Here is a 6,788-nt window from a genome sequence, read left to right as displayed (position 1 = left end):
TTTGATGGGGCACACATGAACCCCACAAAGCAATATTGGTTAAAAAGTTGGAAAATGAAAAAGTAATATTACAATATTGGTCGAAATGGAGGAAATAGCAGATCATAGAGGTAAAAAATATAAAATCAGTAATACAGTACACATGTCCCGCATTTCCACCCGTGGATGTTTTGTAATGCCATAGTATATCTTTATTTACAGATGAAATGAAGAAACAGGAGTGGGTGATCCAATAAAAATAAGAGTTATAAAATTTTAGGTACAGAAGTATTTGAAAGGATACAGATATTTACTGATGGTTTCAAAGATCCAAAACTAGAAACGGATAAGCAGTAGTTGATCCACAGTATTAATAGTTATTAAGAAAAGAACCCCAGATTTTTTATATATCTGTAATTTACCAGCAGAGTTGTGCTTTGTTATGGCTCTCCATGGGTATAGGAGAATAGAATAAAAAAACGGTAATATGTTCAGATTCACTGGCTGCGTTTAAAGAGCATCAATCCAGGGCAAGTGTCTAACGGCAGACCAGATGTTATCTTGAAATACTGCAGTAGCATATATAGAATGGAAAATGCATTTTTATATTCATGTATTTGGGTTCCAGCCATGTTGGCCCGTTGAAGGAAATGAAAGCAGTAAGCAGGCTAAGATCTTTGAACGTGAATCGATAGGAATTGACATAAAAATTATAAGGCAGAGGCAAAAAACAATAATTAGGAAAGCCTTATAAATGCTGCGAAACTTTGGGAGAACAGAGAGGATGGACGACATCCTATATGGATTCAAAGGGAGTCAATACATAACAATGACATGGGATGAAGAAGGAACGAGAAGAATCGTACTAGACGAATTCAATAGACATCTGCATTGATGGAAATGAAATGAGAAGTAAGAAACACCGAATGGATTATGTATGCATGTGGGATTTTGTGAAAACTGTAGAGTCATGTATGTTCAATTGTAACATATAACACGAACGCAAATGCAGAACAGCTAAAGTATAAAGAAGGTGAAGCAGATGCTAGTAGATATATTAAGTAAGATACACAAGGAATAGAATATTAGAAATTTGCTTTGTTGAATATCTTAAAGATACGGAATTATATAAGAATATAATGATGGGTATGTATTATTTAGGTTTTATTTTTTCTTGTTTTGACTATTAGTTGTATATGTAGAGGATATACTACATTATTAATACCTATTACATGCATCGATGCTCCACACTCCAGTTCAGATGGTGGCGGTAATGCACTAATAACTAGTCTGCCAACCGCCAATAACCAGAAAGAATAAGAAGAAGAAGCGAAGAAGAAGCAATAACAGAAGAGGCGGTCGCGTGAGATCTCTGCGCTTTTTACTTTAACATAATAAAGATAAAGACTCGTTAAACTCAGATATAATCAAGCATTCATCAGTACTTTCTCAGTCGATATAAAGTCTGTCGCTATTTCATCTGATTCTCATTCAGTCATTGATTCTGGTCGATCGTGTCCATTCTGTGACTGGCGCACCTACAAACACATCTAGGAGCAGATTACAAATAATATTCACTGACAATCTTCAGTTTCAGAAGGAAGAAAGAGCGGAACTTCTGTTTACTACAGATCTCAGCAATATGAAAAACATCTCATTGTTCTTTTTGTTCTGGATCGCGGAAGGTAATATTGATGTTTCTTCCTTAAACACCTTTGGTTTCTCTTCCGGAATTGCTAAAAGTGTTCCTTTTGTTATCATCGCTGTTTTGTAAATATAGGAAATATGATAACTGTATCAATTAGGACAGAGTTTTGCTGTTTTTATGTATGTAACTATATCGCGTTGCAACTTCTTTTTAAAGACAACCAGGCCTGATTTAAAAACAGTTTCTTCTGAAATTGGGCAGAAATTGGTTGTTAGTGTTAAATTCATTTCTTTATTTTAATCTACTGTAATGCTATTTTGTAATAATTTTCGCACGGGTGATTATCCTGGTGTTTGATTTTTGGGGACATGGGAAGGAAGATGCTGATAGTTTGTATCTTAATCAACACAGAAATGTTGATGCCGTTTTGTTACAGTCCCATAATGAAGTACATTTGTACTCTTTTCTTTTGGAGCCGTGGCTAGTTTTAAATCATGAGCACAGAAATGAGATGAATCCCAGACCTTTATACTATTATTATAATTTAATTTAAATATTTACTTAAATAGAAGATTATAACTATGTCCAAAATCTAAGGCTGCTGCCTCGCTGTCCTGTCAGGTAATGACTTTGCAGTCAGTGTTTGTATACAAAGTACCTCTCCAAAACTGATTTCAGACAGACTTCTGAGGATAATGATATACAACAAGTGATTTTGTTGAAACCATTTCAATTTTTAATTACTAAAACTGCTTGATTTATTTTTTTAGGAGAATTGAGTCCAAAAGTTCAAATATAGCTTCCTCTTTGGTGAGGCCTCCCACCGTTCAAACAATTGCAGTTCACAGTATCATGGGACAATTACAGATTATACCATTAACTGCCTTTGGGATGTTATCAGATGAGGAATGTAACATAAACTTAGGATTCACTTGTGCATTGGTGACTCAGTATGCAGCCTATGAAAGCATTTTACAGCTTTCAGATGGTAGCCCGTAACGTCACATGAGATTTAATTTTCCTTGTCTGCTGTCCGTGTCACTGTCTCTTTTTTGTTTTTGCAGGTGTGTTTTGGAGAAAATCGTCTCAGAGACAAGAGTAAATTCTATTACGCTACGCTCTGGTCTCCACTGAAATGTAAAGCAAGACGATGTGAATAGATTGGAGGTTTTGGAGGCATTTCTCAATAGCTAGAAGTAAGACATAATAAATAACCCCTTCAGTGTATGAGGATGCTCTTGATGGGAAATTCCGAGGCCCAGAGACTGCAAGCTGAACGTGTCCAGACCTGGAGGATCTCAACATTACCAAACATCAAAACCACAGACCAAGGAGATTATGAAGTAACCAACAGCATCAACACCTTTAGGAAGACCCTCACTGTCAATGGTGTGTGTCTAATCCATTTAAATGTTATAATTGGCTTATTTACAAAGTTTTCTGTCTGATAATTAAACTGCATATTTCACATAATTTTACAGTGATAAAGGAAGAAAAACCTACAACAAGTGGTGAGTATAAATTCTGCCACAATGATTAGGGCTGGACAATATATCGAACGATATGATCATGCACCATCTCGTCAGAAATCCGGGTTCCATGATGAGCGGTAAATCTCCATCACCTGCTTTCAAATGGAGCTGCAGTTAATACCACAGAGCCGTAGTTCACTGACAAGCTAAACGCTATACTCGAGTTCACTTGATCAAGGCGATTCATCTTCCAATAATGACTCGATATAGCGTAGCTTCTCAGTGAACCTACGGCCAATCTGTGTAATTAACTGCACCCATTTGAATGCAGGTGATGGTGATTTACCGTACTCATGGAACAGGCTTTTTACTGACAAGATGCGCCTGATCATATCGTCGCTTATTGTCCAGCCCTACAAGGAATCATAAAAAGATCTCGAATGCTAAACAGACACAATCTAGATTTCTAAATAACTGTGATTCCACGGTGTCTAATAATCATTACATAGTCCTACCAACATTCAATCTGAATAAATTCTGTCATCATCATCTAGTAGTTGTTTTAAACTAGTAGTTTTTTTTTTTTTTTTTTTTTTTTTGTTTTTTTTTTTAAGTTGTTTAACGCTTCCTGAATTCTTTAAACGTAATGGAATGGTATTCTGAAACTAGTGTAGGTAACCAAAACGTGCCGTCCCCATCGACTTCCACAGTATAAAAAAAAGACTATAAGGAGTCATGTTGATCAGTTTGGTTTCCTAGACTGCCTTAAAATATCCTTATTTGGGTTCCACACAAGAAAGAAAGAAAGACAGTTTGAACAACCTCGATGGTGATTAAATTGATGACAGTTTTCATATCCTAGGAGACTAGCCCTTTAATTGCACTGATCATGTCATTAAGAGACAATTAACATGAACTCGCGCACCTAGATGGTCTAAACAGCAACAGGCACATAGTAACAACGGGCTACAAGTGTATCAGTATTTTTTAATTGTAATAAAAAAAAAAAAAAACAAAAAAATCTGTTAGATCCAATTATGTTGTTCTTTATAATATTCTAATTGAATGATTGGTTCACGACCTCCACTGTGGTCACTGCTCCACACCTCGGCCAAAGACAAAGCAAAATCAAAGATTTTGGGTTTTGGGGATTTTCCAGCAACGACTGAAAATTGAACTTTATGCGCCCCTGAATCAGTGAAGAGATATGGCTGACCTGCAAAGACAAGTGTTAGAGTAGAGGTTACTTCTGGAATGTAATAGGTTTACAGATATACAAAAGTTCTGAACCTATTTAAAATTGTACATAGTATAAGGATAGCTTAAACTACTTAGTTCAAAATTTACTTTAAATAGTTGAAGTTAACAGTAACCTGAATTACTTTTGATTAAACTCGTTTAGTGATACATACAGTTTTTCTGAAATCTCTAATGAAATGTTTATCTATATTTTATGCATCGAGACTGCTTAACATAGTTCAAAACAAGTTAACAAACCTACCAAACACGAGGCACGACACCAAAGCGTTGGTGCAAGGCGCGTTCAAACCTTCAACCTGTCGAAACACCACAACAACCACACCACTCCCAAAACACTTTCACAATCACTTCATACACTCTGAATTAAGATGGCAATCACCAATTCTGAAAAAAAACAAAACCCATCCACCACAAAATCAGACTTTTACCTGGCCTATAAAATATTTTACTTTGAGATTTGATCTCTCAGAAGATCAATGCAGATTTAAAATCAATAAGAAATTGTTTACTGATCTGTTCTTGAAACAAAATCTTTGCATAAACCACTGCTCTAACAATGGTTGGACAAAAAATAGTTAATTAAAAAATAATAATAAACTAAAAGCATATCCATCAACTCAAATACAGTATCTAACTAGCATACGTGCCTATTCTGTGTACTAAACTCCTGAACATTGGTGTCTCTTTGTAGTTTGATAGGAACGATAGTTTCCTCAAAACAATAAGTCCAATGCTCATGACGTTGACTCGAGCAGTTCTAGAGATTATGTTTATGTGTTTGCGATGTTAAACGAGGGTCAGGGCTAAGTGGTAGAAATGATATTGTGCCTGATGTATTTTTTATTTACAGCATAGCCTCCCATTGTCCCTGCTTAGAAACCAAACAGTTATTTGTTAACTGTCAATGTTAATGTGGTGTTACACTTAATGGCTGTCTGTCTTCAGTACTCCCAGGTCCGCCTTCAGGTGCTGCCACAGTGATTGTTGGTGGTGTTGTGCTGCTGGTGGCTGCAGCTGCTGCTGTGATCGCTACGGGATAAAAAAATGTGTAAGTATTATAGCCAAGGGGCGGTGGATTTTCTTGAACATCGGGGGGTTATGCTTTTCTGTTATTTGTTTTACAACTGTCTAAATGAGTCCACTTGAATCATTCATTCAGCTGATTCATTCAAAAACCCACGCTGATTAATTCTGATGTGGCTTTGTTCAGAACTATTTTCGTTGGTGAAATAGGAAAAAACAGACAATATTCTGTCAACAATGTATGTCATTAACAATCGTTCTTTTTTTTTCTTCCTCCTAACTGTTCAATATCACACTTGCAATTATGATGATATTCAGGAAAACACACTTTTTGTTCCGATAACCACTTCCCAGTCTGCCAAACCATGGTGATAATTATGGGAACTATATAAACCGTTAATAAACAGATAGTATATTTAAATAATATTTGAGCTTTATTGTGCTTTAGAATCTAAAGATGTAGCAGGTGATGTTTAAACCTTTTTGTGGCTTTTATGTTTTTGCTTTTATGTCTTTTGCTCAGGTAGTTCTTTATCTAGCAGCATTAGAAAGAAGTATTATTAAACCATAATAAAATATGGCGGTGATATGACTTTGCTTCTACAGTTGTGAGCTTCTGTGACAGATATTGGCTGTCTCTCTCTGTGTGTGACTTGAATGCTTGTAGGTGTAATAAATCCATTTATTATCAATACTACTACCATTTATTCTGGTCTTTAGGAATGTGTGAATAGTTTGGATGAAGGATTGTGGGTTGACTGGACAATTAATCATGTCATCGTCAGTGGTTTATAACTTTGGAAATGTGTGTGACAAAAAGCTTCCTGATTTCTGTTAATCGGAAATGTAAACAGATGATCATGTTGTATTTGCCTTCATCATAAGTAATATATTGATTGTGTTTATCTAATGTATCCGAATCTTTCTGTCTGAGTGGATTCTTCACTTATGAACAAAGACTTTTGTCAAAAATCTTTACTCCCTTTTTTTTTTTTTTTAGTGAGTCTCTGTATCTTGTATTTTTTCAGATTCTACATACTGAAGAAATGAGCCACAAAACAAAAACATCCCCATTATGAATAATATGAAACCAAAAAAAGATCCAATACTGACGTTTCATACCTTTTGCTGTCATTCTGGTTTCCTTTTCATGCTCTTTGCATATAATGCATACTTCGTTTTCTGCAGTATTAGCTAAATATCTACAGTGTGAAATGACATGTAAAAGCGAATTGCTCGAATGTGGGTTTTTTTTTTTTTTAAATGAAACAAGCATGTGGCTGGTATGAAATGTTATCACTCTCTTCTCTCCCAGGAGGTTTCACAAAACACCTGAGCTGTTTAATAAAAGCTTTGTGGCGTAGTGCTGGAGTACTTGCATATTCATTTACTGTTAAATTATTTTG

General features: G+C 35.5%; 1 long non-coding RNA gene across 1 annotated transcript; it reads left to right on the top strand.

Annotated features, from left to right (window-relative positions):
* The first annotated feature begins 2,916 nt into the window (after window positions 1–2,916).
* On the top strand, window positions 2,917–6,436 carry LOC122144861. Its single transcript, XR_006159880.1, has 4 exons — window positions 2,917–3,016; window positions 3,109–3,138; window positions 5,305–5,407; window positions 6,411–6,436. It is a non-coding gene; the product is annotated as an uncharacterized LOC122144861 (long non-coding RNA).
* The last annotated feature ends 352 nt before the right edge of the window (window positions 6,437–6,788 follow it).

This window comes from Cyprinus carpio, unplaced genomic scaffold (assembly GCF_018340385.1).
Source record: "Cyprinus carpio isolate SPL01 unplaced genomic scaffold, ASM1834038v1 S000006787, whole genome shotgun sequence".
NCBI lineage: Eukaryota > Metazoa > Chordata > Actinopteri > Cypriniformes > Cyprinidae > Cyprinus > Cyprinus carpio.
The sequence above is the reverse complement of the archived record's forward strand: the minus strand, read 5'-3'. Positions and strand labels throughout refer to the sequence as shown.